The sequence below is a fragment of the Castor canadensis genome, chromosome 5 (genome assembly GCF_047511655.1).
Source record: "Castor canadensis chromosome 5, mCasCan1.hap1v2, whole genome shotgun sequence".
In the NCBI taxonomy this organism is placed as follows: Eukaryota; Metazoa; Chordata; class Mammalia; order Rodentia; family Castoridae; genus Castor; species Castor canadensis.
In genome coordinates, this window is record NC_133390.1 from 164261510 (window position 1) to 164279039 (window position 17530).

The following is a 17530-nucleotide window of genomic DNA, read 5'->3' on the forward strand; positions in this document are numbered from 1 at the left end:
TTATTTTATATAAATTGACACTTTTAACTTTGTAAATGTTTGTACCATATTTAGATAAAGTATAACATAACACTGTTACAAGGTGGTCATTTAAGACACATAAGCAAATATGTAAATGAACTCTGAATTAGTAGTACTTAAAGCTTGACAAGATCAGCAGAAAACACAAATAATTTTTTGATAAAATCTTTCTCTGTAACTTTTTTTGTAGATGTTACTCAGAGCAGAACAATATTAAGATAACCTTGTTATTTTATAGACATAGAGGATTTGATTTTAGTTTGACATGACCCTAAAAATCTTTTAGGCAACTCTTAGATTACACTCAACTTTATTACACACCGAAGCTTTTTTATTATACACTTTTAAAACTTACTTAGACCTTTATATAAACTTTGATGGTTTGTCTTTATCCCTCCTATTTGAAACAATCTTTAGGACAAACCCTTCTTTACAAAATCCTTTCTCATCTAAAAACACTTCTTTTTCCTTTAACTTCTCAAAAAATACATTCACTACCTATCTATATCCTTTCTAGTTGTTTACTATATAACTTGTATTTTAAAATTAACTTTTATAAGAATTTTTAATTTATTATAGGGGCTGAAGCAACTAATTAGTAGCCCTTGTTGTTTTAAGGAATTTATGATAGGCATAAGGCCTCATGTCCCTCAGTCTTGAGGGGATATTTTGGGTGTGGAAACTGTGAGGGATTTTTGAGTTTTATTTGAATAGGGAGGGCCATCCTGGCCCACCCTACACTCATCTCATCAGTCCACACTGTGGAATCTCTTTGTTCCTGAAGGAGGGGCCAGCAGAGATAGCTGCCTGAGGGGAGGAGAACTTGAGTTTTTAATTGAGACAGTAAATCCCATCCCAGCAGGGACACTGGAGTTTTAGGTACTATGAGGAAAGAGTGACAGAAGAGGAGGTCTCCCCAAGAGCAGGCCAGAGGCCAGGTAAACTAGCACTCTAGGGGCTTGTCAGATTTGCCCCAAATGATAACTTTTGTCATTTGACCGGGGACCAGGAGAAAAGGGTAAAACAGAGAAATGGGCTCCACTGTCTAGGAGGAAAATGACCTTTCACTTCTCTACTATATGACTACCTGAGGCTCCTCAATATTGAAATTAATAAGTGGAGCATGGACAGGAAGCCAGGACCCATAAATCCATAGGAGGTGGTACCTCGCCTTCCATTTGGTGATGGGGGCACTTAAGACCTCCAGTGGTTACCCTTGCAGAGAGGGCAGGGTCCTGGTTGGGGGTGGGGCTGTCTCCCGGGCTGTCCCCCTTAAGCATTCTCTGCAGAAGTGCCCCTCCTGTCCACCATGGTAGCAAGTTCAGGATAAAGGCCCCAGTCGGGTGGGGCCCTCTCTGAGAGCAGCAATGAGGCCATGGTGTCTCTTATTTTTTTTCTCTCCTGTTAGTCAGGTCTTGGACATACAGACATAGTTATAAATACAGACATGGTGCTAGCTGTATTACTTGGTTCAATGACTTTTTCCCTTCAACCACAGTCTGAGTTTTTTACAAATACCTGGGGCTGACTGTTAGAAATTTATCTTTGAGGATAACCTCTCTCACCTGTGACTCTGGGTCCATCATGGTATGCTTTCTGATAGCCTCCTTAAGATGTTGTAGAAAGGTAAGAGGATTTTTTTTTTTAGGTTGTTGCTATAGAGTAAAGTTGTTATTTTACATTGACACCTGACACTCTGGAAAGCAGGTCTCTGAACTGTTCTGGACCTCAGTTTCCTCACTTGAAGAATGAGGGATCTGGTCTAGGTGAAACTACGTTTTTCCACTATGAGATGGCTGAAGTGACATTAATGCCACTTATCTTCTTTACCATTTTTTTTTTTGACTTAGTAATGCTGGGGAATTGAACCCAGGGCTTTGCACATGCTGGGCAGACATTCTCCCATTGAGCTACTTCCTCAGCCTCAAATATATTTATTTATATATATTTATATATATATATGTTTAAAATATATTTATTTTTAAAAATATATTTATTTTTTTAATATATTTATTTTTTATGTATATTTATATATATATTTTTTAAATATATTTATTTTTTTAAATATATTTATTTATTTATTTATTTTTTACTTTGGCTGTACTGGGCTTGAACTTAGGACTTTATGCTTGTAAAGCAGCACTCTACTGCTTGAGCCATATAATCATTTCCAACCTGAGTGGCCTGGGCCAGAACCCATTGCTTTTCTAATGAGATAAAAGTCTGGTCTAGTAGAATCATATATCCTTTCATGTCAATTGAAAGCTTTGGATCACAGAGATAAAGGCCTGAATGTATTTGTCTGGGCACCAGTATACCTGTTTAGATGTTTTTAAATTTCCCTTAGATCTGATAACTGGAAGGGGACATAAGACTTGCCCTCCATTGCCTGTTGAAGAGGGAAGCACTCATTAAGAGGTTCTGAGTATTGGGGTGGCTTAGAAGGTAGAAATTTGTATAGGGGACCTCAGTTTATTTTTTTACTTTTATAGAAAAGGTCTAATTGGAGTATGGTATTGTAATTTAAGGAACCCTGTGAAGTCCACTTCTCTTGGTCACCCATGGCATATTGAGGCCGGGCCTCAGTACAAAGCTTTTAATATTTTTTTTTAACATTTTAAAAGACAGGCCAAGTGGGAAGGTGTGGCTCAAATGGTAGAGCACCTGACTAGCAAGCAGGACATCCTGAGTTCAAACCCCAGTATCACAAAATGAAAAAAAAATGTATTATCTGTGGTTGATAGATCAAGAAAATGCAATTTAAAATAAAAAAAATAAAAAATAAAAGACAGGCCAGAAGATTGGTATGGGGCAGGTCCATCTAGAAAGAACAAAACACTAAGATCCTGTCTTTTAGCTAACAGCAGGCAGCCTCTTTAATAAAGGCTACCTTTTTAACAAAGAAATAAATCATTTGTAAAGTTAGAGAAGGGCATTCAGAGGGCATTTCAGGCCAATAACAGTACATACGGGACAACTAGTGTTAATATTTGGAGGGAAAAATTTATGTTGAGGCCCAAGGTATAGAAAATTTTAAATGAGAAGTTTTTTGTTGTTTCTGGAAATATAACCTTGAGCTAACAATTGGCTTACAAGGGCTGGGTCTGATGACCTGAGGTGTGAGGTGGGGCTAGGAGCAGGGTGTGTATAAGGCACCAATGCCCTCCACACACACCCGGGACAAGCAAGCCTGACTGCCTAGGCCTGATTCTGCAGCCTGTCGCCCCTCCCCCATTCCTGTGTACTCTGCATGTGTTTATTCTAGGGGAAGTGGTGGTGGGCTGCAGCCATCACCACATGTGGCTGGCAGCCCAGGATGTGCTGGGTCCTCTCTATGGATTTTCTTAGCCATGGCAGGTGTTTTTGCTGTGTCCAGGAGCTGGCATCCTGTGCATTAGCGTGCCTGTTTGCTTTCCCTCCTCCCCTTGTGGGGGCGGAGTTATGGCGTGAGTGTGGCAGCCACAGTTTTTTGTAAGCGTTTTTGTAAAGCAGCTAATTTAAAGTTACTTTAGACTGAGAGGCCTGGTAAACTATTGGAATAACTTAAGTCATAAGGTACCATGCTACAGGTTTTTCATGGGAGGCAGGGTCCCAGTAAGCCCAGGGAGGGGAATGCAGACTAAGACAAAGGACACACAGTGAGACCACTGTGGAGGAAGCAGAAAAGGTGTCCTGACATCTTAGGCAAGGGAGGGGAAGGCAGAGCCTCGAGGCATGACACACGCCTGAGGGGTCAGCCATCACCTGTGCCTCTAGGTCACTCCCATTGACTGGTACTGGAACACTTTCAGCAAAACAAAACCTCCACTCTCTGGTTGCTGTCTCAGGAAAAAGGGACATTAGATAGGGGGAAAAGAGAAGCAGTCGTCAGATGACATAATCAAACAGGGCTCTGCCACTGTAGCATGAGGCGTACCCAAATAAATCTGGGGCTTGGTCTCAGCCCACAGGAAGGGAGCATGAGCTCTCCCAGAGCTGGAATCGCCTTGAGGCCAGAGTTGGCAAGGAGTGGCTTGCTTAACTCCATGATGGAGAAAGTTTTTCAGGAAGATAGGAGAAGATAGGCATGGTAAGCAGTGCAAGAAGTCTGTTTACATGGGGAAGGAGGAGGTTTGGGAGAGGAATTGGTTGATTTAGAAACTGGTTTACAGGCTAATAGAGTCTGTGCAGGGGAACAGAAAGTACAGAGGGGAACAGAAAGTACAGAGATAGGGAAAGGATTGGATGTAGGAAAGTTCTTCCATTTACCAGTACATTCACAGAGATTGTATAAATCCCTTAAAATATTGGGATTGAAAATGCCATTAAGTGGCCACTTGGAGGCATTGTCTAATAGGTATTGGGGCCAGGCCTGATTACAGAGAAAAATGAGCTTTCATGGCTTAAGATCAGGTGTTAGGCGGAGGGGCCCAAGGTTGGCCAGGAGACATCCCAATGGGGAGTCAGAAGGAATTTGGGATGGTCCAACTCCCATGGTGAAGGCCTGACCTGAGGAGAGATATGGTGGGTGTCCCCAAAATATCAGGTCCTCAGGAGAGAGAGAGAAATGTGGAACACAACGCCCAGAGGGAACGTCTTCACCACTGGGGGGTCCACAGTCCCTAGTGGGGAATCCAGTTCCCAGGACGAGAGTGAGCTGCAACCTAGCACTAGGGTTTTGAGGAAATGAGAGAGAGAGATCACAGCTCAGCATGCAAGGAGGACTCATCGAGGGAGAGAGGACCTTGAGGGAAGATTGGCTGGTGGTGGATGGCAGTTGGAGGCATGCTGGAGTGGAGGAACTTCCCTGTGAGCTAGTGAGTGGCATTTTCTAGGATCAGGGGTCCCAGTAAAGCAGCTCAGATCCAGGAGGAAAGGAAATGGGAATTGAGAGGAGAGAGAGAAAGAGAGAGAGAGGGAGGGATGGGGTGGGGGAGGCCAGGAGAACAAGGACAGTGCCGGGAACTCAACCTGATCCAAGTCATGGCACCAAATGTTAGGAAAAACCCTGCTCACAAAGAAAACTCATGAGAAAAGTCTCACATCCATAGAGCAAAGTTTAACAGCAGGCCCAAACTGCCAGGTTGGCTGGGGAAAAGATGGCGCAGCCCCGAATCTGGGTGAGCAGTGGCTTTTATAGGGGGGGAGAGTAAGGAAGTTAGCACGTGTGCAGTAGTCTCTGGTAGGGGTGGGGCTGTCTTAGAGCATGGGAATTTGTTTAAGGCCGGGGCTACCATTTTGGCTGATTCACAATGGCGGCATTATTGTTCTATCAAGTACAACTCGATCTCTGTTTCATGGAATGGGATACACCTGTGAACTTTCTATGTTAGGGTCCAGAGGCAAAGAACACATATCAGGAGTTCACTGGCTGCAAGTACCAGTAACCTATCAGGTTAATTTAAGGAAAACAAACAACAGAGAACTTTATTTCTAGGCTTTTTTGTGGGGGTGTTCTCAGAGGGCAAGGGTAAGAACCCAATTGAACTCCTGGATGGGTTGGAAGCAGAGCAAGGGGTGCTAATGGGACTCTGTGCAAACCTATTTTCTCTGCTTCCAGGTTATAAACAATGGGAAGTGTGTCTACCAACTACACCTGAGTATATGATGTAATTCCAACTACAGAAAGAAAGGCTGAGACTCCCTAACCATTCCACTTCTAAACTCCCAGAGAAGGGGCTCTAAATGACTCAATCAATTCAGGTGACCTCCTCTTCTAGGACAATAATGACCAGCTTACAGGTCATGTGGTTCACCTGGAATCCATCTCTCTGGGTCAAGGAATGGGCAATCACTTGGAAAAGGAGAATTGTTTCTGGTCAAGGAACTATTTTAATAGAAGTCTCCCACAGAACTACTGGTTCCATTTTGTGGCAAATCCCCCTTGGAGGCATTTGAGAGTATTGAGTTTCTGGTTTTTTGCAGAGTAGGGAGCCCTTTTATAGATTGCAGTCAAAAGAGGAAGTTATCTTTTTTCCAACAAAATGGGGTGATAGGATTATACTTTCTTGTATCTTGGAATTGGGAGCGGCCATGTGACATGGATTAGCCAATAAAGGCCAGTAAAAGTACATCACTCCCAGGTCCAAAGCAGGGTCTCATAAGATATTTGTACACCCATGTGCATAGCAGCAGTGTGCACAATTGCCAAAAGGTAGAAACAATACAAATATTCATTGACAGTTAATGGAAAGCCAAAATGTGGTATATAATAAAATGTTAGCCTTGAAAAGGAATGAAAGTTTGACACATGCTACCACACAGATAAACTTTGAGGACATTATACTAAATTAAACTAATACAGCTGAACATGGTGGGGCTTGTCTGTAATCCCAGGAGGCTGAGGCAGGAAGATCATGAGTTCAAGGGAATCTTGGGCTGCACAGTGAGACCCTGTCTCAAAAAACAGAAAAGAAACAAATGAACAAACAACAAATAGCTTTTAGAAAAGGAAAATACTATATGATTCCGCTTATGTAAACGACCTAAAATAGTCAACTTCACAGATACAGAATATAAAGTGATAGTTTTCAGGGGTTGGGGGAGGGAAGGATGGATGTATAGTTTCACTTTTGAAAGACAAAAGGCATTCTGGAGATTGGTTGTACAACAAAGTGAAAATACCTAACATTAGTGAGCTGTACAAATAAAATGATTAGTATGGTAAATTTTATATTATGTGTATTTTACTGAAATTTTAAAAAATCCAGTGGACAAGATAAAATAGAATAATGAAAAATACTTGGCTGATCCAAAAGAAGGAAGACAAAGAAAAAAACAGGGACAAAAGCTGGTTAGGACAAATAGAAAACAAATAGAAAGATTATGGACATAAATTAGAGTCATATCTGTAATGACATTAAGTGTGAATGAACTAAATATTCTAGCAAAAGGAAAAAACTGACTGAGTTGAAAAAAACCAAGACTCAACTATTTGATGTTTATAAGAGATATATGTTAAGGGAATATAGGATTAAAAGGTAAAATGGAACTATTCAAGGAAATACTTAAATAAGAAATAATAACTATCTTATACAAATTCTCTAAGGTTTAAGGAAACAATTTTCATCTCATTTTATAAGGTCAGCAAATCCTAATCTCAGAACTTGTCAAGAACGTAAGGGAAATATCACAATACTCTCATGACCATGAATGCAGCAATCCTAAACAAAATGTTAGCAAGTAAAATCCAGAAATAAATAGGAAGAATAGCAAATCATAATCAAGCGTGACTTATCCCAAGAATCCAAATTGGTTTTAACGCTAAAAATTAGAACTGCTGAAAAAAATTTTTTTAATTGGTAATAACAAGTGTCAACAATTTATGAAGCAACTGACAAGGACATCAGGAAGGACTGGGGGTGTAACTCAGTGACAGAGTAGTTGTCTAGACTATGCAAAATCATGGGCTCAATCCCCAGCACAATGGGGAAAGAAAAAGTTAAGAACAGCATGAAATAGAAAAAAGTAGGACCTGTGTCATTGGTTATATATGTACAAACACTAAAAATAAAGCAAGCCCAACATTGCATTTATTCCAGGGAAGCAAACATGAGGATTTCCCAAAAAGGATTCACCACATTAACAAACTAAAGAGAAAAAATTATATGGTCATCTTAAAAGACACAAATATGGCATTTGATCAAATACCCTAAAAGATGGTAAACATCCTTTTCAATGGTGAAATATTCAAAGTTATGAACAAGTCCAATTTATTCATCTTTCCTATTTTAAGGGCTTGAAACTAAGAATGAGACAAGAATGTCCAATATCACCACTTTCTGTTCCACATTGTACTGGAGCTCTGAACTGCTACAGTAAAATAAGAAAATTAATACAACAGCATAAAGAATTGGAAAGTAAGAAAAATGTCATTTGCAGATATTACTCTATATGTGGAAAAAAGCAAAAGAACCCAGATAAAAATTAGAATAAGTTAGTTTAGGAAGATTGATACAAAACCAATACACTAAAATCAACCTTGTTTCTATATTCCAGCAAATGTCAGAAAATAGTTTTTTAAAGATATTTTTCAAAATAGAAGAAAACCAAGTACCTTTGAACATATCTAACAAAAGACATGCAATAGCACTATTAAGGAAACCATGAACATATTTTTTTGGTGGTACTGGGGTTTGAACTCAGTGCCTCACTCTTGCTAGGCAGACACTCTATACTTGAGCCAGCCCAGGAAACCATGAATATTTTAATAGATGTTAAAGAATAAATTAATAATGGGGAGATAGTATTATGCTCATAGATTAGAAGACTCAAGCCAGGAGCTGGTGGCTCACGCCTGTAATCCTAGCAACTCAGGAGGCAGAGATCAGGAGGGTCGTGGTTTGAAACCATCCTGGGCAAATAGTTCACAAGACCCTATCTCAAAAATAAATACCCATCACAAAAAGGGCCCGCAGAGTGGCTCAGGGTGAAGGCCCTGAGTTCAAGCCCCAGTACCACAAAACAAACAAACAAAAAAGACTCAATATTGTAAAGCTATCATTCTATCCAATCAAAACATTCCCAGTTGATATTCATATGGAACTTGACAAATATAATATTTGCATGAAACTATAGAAAGCTGAGAATAGCCAAGTTAGTCTTGAAGATGTACAAGGTGGGAAGACTTGCTCTATTATCTAATGACATTTCTAATAAAGCTCTAATAATTAAGACAGAATATTGGCACAAGAATAGGCAAAATCCAACTAATGAAAGAATCCCAAAACAATGATATAGATAGCACTGCAGAATAATGTGGGGAAATTATCTTTTAAATAAGTGGCATTGAGTCAATTGAATATCTGCATAGAAAAAATGACTTGGAGCCCTATCTCAAAAGACAGTTTCTGAATTATGAACCTAAATATGGAAGAAGCAAAACTATACATGGCCTGACACACAAAAAATAATCAATCAGTGCTTGAGCAAATAGATACATACATAGGATGATATCTTGTGCCTTTATTCAGTGATCAGCAAAACTAATTCCTATTGGATATGGACTTAAACATAAATGGTAAAATAAAAGAACCTTACAGAATAACACAGATTAATATCTTTATGACTCAAGGGAGAAAAAGTTTTCTTAAACAGGACAGAAAAAGCCCTAACCATAGGAAAAATTAATAAATTGAAATTTTTTCACAGTTAAGAACTTCTGTTCATTAAGAGACATCATTAAGATAGTGAAGTGGCAAGCCACAGAGCAGAAAGATTTGCAATACAAATAACTAACAAATATCCAGAATATACAAAACTATAAATAATATGTATATAATAACGAAAAGGTAGACCAATAAAAAAGTAGATAAGAACAGGCTTTTACACACACACATACACACACACACACACACACACGTACATCAAAAAAATCCAAATAGCCACAATTACAAATAGCTTAGTTTGGAAATAGCTTAGCTTAGGCAAGGAAATGACTACTATAGACCCACCAAATGGCTAAGAGTTCCAAATCTGACAGTGCCAACTATTGATAATAACTGTTGATGAATGTATAAGGGAAGTTCTTATACAGTGTTGAGGAGAGTGTACTTGTGTAATCATCTTGAGGAATTAGGTCTTTTTTTGGTGGTGTTAGGGCACAAATCCAAAGCCTTGTGTATGCTAGGCAAGTACTCTATCACTGAACTACACCCCCAGTCACTGTATAATCATTTTGGAAAACAGCTTGTTGTTATTTTGTAGAGTTAAACATAGGCATACCTCATAATCCAGAAATTCTGCTCCAAAATACACTCCCATAAGAAATGCATGCCCAGATACAGCAGTAAACAAATGCAAGGTATTCATAGCAACATCAAAACCCAAATGCCCACAAGTAACAGAAGGGAAAATGCAATGCTATATGCAATAAAAGTGAAGTAGTTATAGCTGCACAGAACACGGAAGAATCTTATAAACAATGTGGAGCCAAAGAAGTCAGACCCAAAAAAAACACTCCTTGTGACTGCTTTTATATAAAACTCAACTAGACTCTTCCACCTCAGGCCTACATGCCACCACTGTTACTGCTGCCATGTCTCCAGTGATCCAAGAGCAGTTCCATCACTTTTTGGGAGTACTCATCACCAATCTCTATGGGCAGCAGAAAACAGCCTTTGCCATCACTGCCATTAAGGGTGTGGGGTGAAGATATGCTCAAGTGATGTTGAGGAAAGCAGACATTGACCTCACCAAGGGGGCTGGAGAACTCACCGAGGATGAGGTGAAACGTGTGATCACCACTATGCAGAATCCACGCCAGTACAAGATCCCAGACTGGCTCTTGAACAGACAGAAGGATGTAAAGGATGTAAAATATAGACAGGTTCTGGCCAGTGGTCTGGACAACAAGCTCCGTGAAGACCTGGAATGACTGAAGAAGGTTAGGCCAGGGGCCTGCGCCACTTCTGGGGCCTTCGCTTCAGAGGCTAGCACACCAAGACCACTGGCCATAGTGGTCACAATGTGTGTGTGTCCAAGAAGAAATGAGTGTGGGGCCTTTCCATTAATAAACAGTTTATATACTTAAAAAAAAATAAAAACTCAACTAGACAAAACATGCCTCTGCCCCAAAACTCTTCCACCACTCCTTTACTTATGGATACAGGAAGAATGGTAATAAAAGACAGATTTCATGATAGCAAGTTGGGAAATCACCATTTTGTACCCATCTACAGACAACTAACCCTCTGGTGGCATATCTCCTACTTGAAGAAGTAAAGATAGAAATTGGTTCTGGAGGTGAGTGAGCTCAAGGAAATTATTGAGATAGCCTTTGTTGTAATGACAGAGAACATCAGAACCAGACACTATTCTGTGAGAGTCCATTGTGAGGACCCTCTGTGACATTTTAGAAAAGTCACTCAAAGTTAGGGGGCCTTCATCCTGAAGACCTTGATATGAAACAGTAGACACAAGTTCTTAGGTGCAAGGCACATTAGCAAAATGTGTGCCCAGATACAGCATGAGACATGTCCAAATAGGGGCATGCAGATTTGGAAAGATTCCCAATACTAAACATAATTAAGTTTGGTGTATATTCCTCCAGAATTTTTCTGACTATCCAAGCATTATTATTATAATTATTATAATATGGGAGTATGATGCCCATATTGTTGAACTTTTCTACCTTAACAGTACATGTTAAATACCTATCTGCTTTAGTACATATAGATGTACTTCCCACTTTGGAGGGCTATGGATATATTCGTTATCTTAATTGTAACTGGTCTCACAGGTACATACACATGTCAAGACCCAAATTGTATACTTTAAATATATGTGGTTTATAATACACCAATTATAACTCAATAAAACTGGAAAAATAATGTTTCTAATTTTTTTTTACTGTTTTTCCCACTTAACACTGTAAGTTACATCCATGGTGTTAGAGGACCATCTAAGTCATGGGTCCTTACTGTTGTGAAGAATTTGCAATATCGTGAAGGTATGCATTTTGCTAACTTATTCCCCAGGTCCTTTGCCTCCAGTGTCCCATCCATGCGCAACACTCTAACAAATAACCTCTTGCTTGCCTTCCTACAGATCTGAGCAAACTTTCTAGGTATATTCTCAGAATATAAGAAGTAAGGCATGCTACAAACCCAATGCATACTCCGTTTTTACTAAGAACTACCTGCTTATTTTACAGAGGTACTAAGCAAGTTGATATTCCTGTCAGCTGGGTATGAAAGTTCTCCGTCTCTTCATTTGAGTTTCTAACCCTTCGCACTACAAAAAGACAGAAGGGACGGACTTTGTTCCTGGTGTTCCCCCTCATCTCCATGTCAACTTGGCATTGACCTTATAGTCTTGACAAATAATTCTTCAGACTGTGGTACAGGGCTGTGGCCATTCCCTAGCTACTTAACAGATGGAATTTCTTGTTTACTCTTTCTTGTTTTATAAATCATATTTTTAGGGAGGGTGCAGCTTAGAGATGGGAGCCCTACATTCTGTCTACACTCTTTGGCAGCCCTTGAAAGACTCACCTCCATGAAGGAACTGATCCTTCATGGGATACTGCTTGGGTCAGTGTCTTAAGCAGCAAGGAATGTAGTGACTCAGCTAGTCATTCAGGGACACCTCGGTGAACAAGGCCATGGGAAGGAAGTCATTACAGAGACAGCTGGACTGCAAAAAACAAAAATATTCTACACACCAAACTCTACAAAGCAATGTGACTGAGCATCCCATGACTCAACAGGTCTGGCTCTGCCATGTGGCTCAAAGCTCAGGATATGTGGCACACAGCCCTGGCTTACTGCTGGCTGCTGCTCTGAGTTGCTTGGAAAGTTGACAGGGTGGGGACCCCATAAAATCTGTGATTGCATTTTCTCTCTTCCCCTCCACTTTGATTGCTGCTCTTATCATCTCCCTTCTCCTTGCTCCTTCTCTTTAACACTCTTGACTTAAAAAAAATGGAATTTGCTATTTCGTGTATGCTGGTGACTTGGCAGACACAACAAGGTCAAAACACTGGCACCTAGGAAGGCCCATTAGAGTCTAGCAGACACCAGACAAGTCCTATTTCCTGGAGCAGGGTCCAGCTTTCTGGAGAAAGAGGCCAGTGGCAGCAGCAAGCAACAGAGACTTTAAGGTGGAAGTAAGACCTTTACTGGAGACCTGTCAGGTGCCAGACACTGATCTTGGGGTAGTGAAGACTTGTTCTTATGAGGCCTGCATTCCTGTGGAGGGATACAACCACCACATTAATCATCAAGAAGTAAATTAGACAACCTGTGAGGAAGTGATTCCCACTGCTGGAGAAGACTAGCGTGGGGAAAGGTGGCTAGGAGCAGACAATGCAGACTTCCTTAAGAAAGTAACACTGGAGTAGTCATGAGGTTGGTGAGGGAGCTGGCCATGTGAGCATTTGGAGAAAGGGTATTCTGAGTGGAAGAAGCAGTGCAGAGGCTGCAGTGTGCCCACTGGGCTTGAGGATCCATGAGTGGGTGAATGGCAACTGCAGAACAAAATGGGGGGAGGGAGGGCACCCAGTGGGAGAGGAAGGCTGGGAAGTGGGGGGCATGGGAAGAGGGGAACTGAGAACCATTGAAGGGCAGAGATGTAATCGGAACTGACTTTGGTTTTAAGAGCATCCTGCCATCAGATTGCTTTGACTTCTGACTAAACAATTCAAGTAGAGTGTAAAATAGAACTGTAAATCTTGCCCAAAATGTAGATTTTTATGAAGCTGATGAAAGCAATATTGGAGAATAGCTGGAATTGTACAAAGCATTGACAGATGAGGATCTGGCAACACAAGGGTGGAAAAGGACAGTAATAGGGCAAGAGTTTCAGAATGATTTAAGTAAAAATTAAGAGAAGCTTTTTGGGAAAACCAAAGGAGCCCAGAAGTATTTTTGGAAAGACAGCTGTGCTTTTTTGGAAAATACAATGCTATATGAAGGACGTTATGCCATACCAGCATGAAATTTACACTCTGCTCCTAAATAATTTAATTATGTTAGTGTGTGGTTTTGCCTAATGTGGTTTTGCCCATGTTCAAAACCATCCATCTCCTTACATTCACTTTCTTTCTTCAGCATTCATGCCCTCATTTACAACGTTCATCCACTTAGGCACCTGTTTCCATATATATAATCTACATATAATCCAAGGCCCGACACCAGCCTTCCCTAAGCGATGGTTCTGAACATCTGCTTAAGTGGAAGGCACCATGTTACACCCTCTTCACACTTCAAAGCATAATGAGACATGGTCTACTGGTGGGGGTGGGGAGAGGGAAGATACAGCCACATAAGAAGAATAGGAGGTCCTCCTGCCGGGGAATCAACCCATGGGGGAGTCAGTCCTGAGAAATTTTTAGGACCTAGAATGCTCCACTTTTCAGTAGTTAATGATCTTACAGCATTCCTCTCTAAACTAGAAATCCCAAAAGAATTCCAAGAAGGCTCGCCAATCTGATGCTTTTTCCGGAAAGGAGAGTTGGAGCCTGGAATTGCCCAGCCCCGGCCCCCACTACTGGGCACCCTGGCCAAGCTGGGTCAGTCCTCTGATTGCACCAACGGCTTCTTTGGCAGGCGTGGGGAAAGGCAACGGAAGTCTCCTGCCCTCCAGCCGGGTGATCCATGGCCAGCTCCCAAAAGACTGGGAGAAGAGGTTCCCCAGCGGCTGCAAAGCTGTGGCAAAAGCAACCAGGCCAGTGATCCTGGGACTGGACTCCCTGTGGTGACGACGGAGGGGCGTGGCGGGAGGACGCGCTGCCTCCCCGGGCCCCGCCTCCCCTACGACAGGGACTTGCGGCGCTGGCTCCCCGCCTGCGTCCGCTCACCGGCCCACCCGCCCGCCGCAGTTCGGGTGAGACGCTCGGCAGACGCCTTGGAGCGCAGAAACTCTCTTTTCTAAGGGACGGGCAAGGCCTGGCACCCCCTGGGTCTCTTTTTGCCTCTATCCTTCATCTTCCCCAGTGCTTGCTTCACCTGGGAAGCAGAGGGCTTTTTCTCCATACTTCCTCCTTTGCTCTGCGGACCGGGAACTTCACAGCCCCCCACCTCCAATACTGAACTGCTTTATCCTGGCTCTGTATAAAGGAGTCCCCACACCTGGAACACTGTGCTCCACTCGTCTTCATTAAGTCTAACTTATTTTTCAGACTTAGCTACCTACTTGAAAAAACTTTCTGTGACCGCTCTCATCCAGCTATGGACTCCTGGGCTCGCCCCATCTCAGCCCTCCTCACCATCCATCATAGTTGCCTGATTGACATCTCTTCCTCTTCCTCCCAGGTCCCAAGACCGGTGTGATCCCTGAGGCTTGCCCAGGCCTGGTGTCAGTAGATCATAAGCAACCTACCTGAGACGCCCAGGTGGGAGACTCCCAAGACTTCAACTTTTAGAGCAGCAGATCTCAAACTAGAGCTAGTATCAGAATCACTTGAGGGTGGGGGAGGAGAGGGAAGGGATTAAAATACAGACTGCTGACCCCACCCCCAGAGTTTCTGACTCCTAGGTTTAGGGGTGGAGCCTGAGAATTTGCATTCTTACCGACTCCCATACGCTGCTACTGCTGCTGGTCCGGGGACTACACATTAAGAAACATTGTCTTAGAGCATTAGTCTCTTCCGTAAAGTGGGATAACTACTGTCCCCTCTGTCCTGGGTTTTGTGAGAATCCAATAAGACAATGCAAATGAAGAACTCAGCATGGTGTCCGCACCCACTAGGTGCTCGATAAGAATTAGCGATTGACCTGTCGCTGGTGGCTCATGCCTGTAATCCTAGTTACTCAAGAGGCAGAGATCAAGAAGATCGCAGTTCAAAACCTGCCTGGGGCGAATAGTTCTAGAGACCCTATGTCGAAAATACCTTACACAAAGAAGGGCTGGTGGAGTGACTCAAGTTGTACAGTGCCTGCTTAGCAAGCATGAAGCCCTGAGTTCAAACCCCAATATTAAAAAAAAAAAAAAAGAATTGCTTCTGCAAGTGGGCAGAAGACTTCCAACTAGGGAAGACATGGACAAGAACAAAGGAGGGGAACAGAGCAGTTCTGTTGCACTGGCAGAAGAGCTAAGCACAGCAGCCAGGGAGTCCTAGTTGTACCGTGGAAGCAGCTGGGAGTCATGCATAGTTGTAGAGCTGGGCAGTGACAGATGGAAGCTGAAATGTGGCAATGTTGGCAGAAGGCCATTGCTAGCAGCAAATCCCATGTGCTGGAGGCTGGGCTGTTTGGTCAGAGATAGATTTGTCAGAGTTAGCAAATAAAAATAAAGGGCACCCAGTTACATTTGAATTTCAGATAAACAATGAATCAGTTTTTAGCATAAGCATACCCCAAATATTTCATGGGACATTTGTTTTGTGTCTGAAATTAAAATTGAACTGCTATTCTTTTATTTTTATTTGCTAATCCTAGCCACATACCAGTTGCCTGCCTCTCCCCACCCCTAAACCTGCATGCTGGGGAAGCCAACCCCACTTTCCATTGCGTTCCTTTCCACGTTTAATGAGGTTACCAGGAATGATGGAGGAACTGCCTCTGGCATCCAGACTTGCTGCTTATGACCTGGGAGAACTGCTGCAGGCCTAGGTGAGAGGGTCCACTCATCTCCTGGCAGGTTAACCCAGCAAGAAAGTAGTGAGACACAGTAGCCACTGGATCCATGAATTAACAGAGCGTGTAGGCTACCAAATTCCATAAAGAAAGAAGTGTCACCTCCACTCTTGGATTAATTAGAAACCAACAGCCACCAGCGGCATAGGCCCACTAGTGGCTGTACCCAGGGAGAGGGAAAAAATGGCCTCTACCTTAACCCCAGGAATGGGCTAACAAAGCATCCATGATACTCATGAGGCTCAAGGAATGTCTTGGAGTTGGTAATGTAAACCACAAGCTAGAGTCTCGTTCAGTTGGGTGCTGGGACAAGTAAGACTACCAAAGCCTGCCTCCTTGCCCCATCAGTCTTCTCAAGTGCCAAATCCCAGGTGATTCACAGCTCCTGAAACAAGCCTGTTGGAAATCCAATTTCTGCAATGAGCTTTAATGTCAACTTTTTCTTCCTCTAAAAAAGAACAATGAAAACAACTTATGTTCCATCTTTAAAACTGTGAGATAAAGTCAGGCACAGTGGTGTGTACCTGTAGTCCCAGTCACTCAAGAGGTAAGGGAGGAGGATCACTTGAGTACAGGGTTTTGAGACCAGCCTGGGGAACATGCCAAGACCCTGCCTCTTAAAAAAAAAAGTGTGATAAACATTACTGAATATCTACTGTGTGCTGTGTACTTTGTCCACTTTTTATTTAGCTCAGTGGTTTTCAGCCTTGGAACAATCACCTGGAGTTTTCAAAATCCTAGTACCCTGGGATCTGTCTTTGTCAAGGGGACAGTGACAAATGTATTGCCAAGATTGAGAACCACTGATTTAGTTTATCCTGCAAATCCTCACAATAAAATCCTGCAAGGTAAATTTTACCACCATTTTTCAGATGAAATTGAGGCTCAAAAAGTGAAATAACTCTGGCATCTGTAGCTTCAACCTGTGACCCTTCTTTCCTTCCTTCTCCAGTTCCTTTGAGAAATTCCTTCCAGGCATGGTGTTGCAAGCCTGAATCCCCAGTACTAGGGAGACTGAGGCAGGAGAATCACAAGTTTGAGGCCAGTCTGGGTTACACAGTGAGACCCTGTTTCAAAAATAAAAGAATAAGCCAGGTGCGGGTGGGTCATCCTAGCTACTCAGGAGGCAGAGATCAGGAGGATCTCGATTGGAGGCCAGCCTGGGCAAATAGTTTGAGAGCCCCTATCTCAAAAATACCCAACACAAACAAGGGCTGGTGGAGTGGCTCAAGGTGTAGGCCCTGAGTTCAAACCCCAGTACCACAAAACATAAATAAATACAAATTTAAAAAAAGAAAAGACTAAAAACCCTGATTTGCAGCATTTTCCTGTCATATGTAATAGTTATAATATAATGCTACGGGTGGACATGTTTGTGGCATAGTACAGCCCCCCCCTCCCCCTCCCCCACCTTGAGATTGTTCTGCTCTTGGATGGCCGTTAGACCCTGTCTG

General features: G+C 42.2%; 1 protein-coding gene and 1 pseudogene across 1 annotated transcript in view; one reads left to right on the forward strand and one right to left on the reverse strand.

The window, feature by feature from the left end:
* Positions 1-14906, reverse strand: part of Zhx3 (zinc fingers and homeoboxes 3) — a 120768-nt gene extending 105862 nt beyond the window's left edge. Inside the window, exon 1 of the mRNA XM_074074766.1 lies at positions 14821-14906. The gene's annotated coding sequence lies outside the window, so the exon portion shown is untranslated. The remainder of the gene's footprint in view (positions 1-14820) is intronic.
* On the forward strand, positions 10037-10491 carry LOC109701712 (small ribosomal subunit protein uS13-like; annotated as a pseudogene).
* Positions 14907-17530: the final 2624 nt, after the last annotated feature.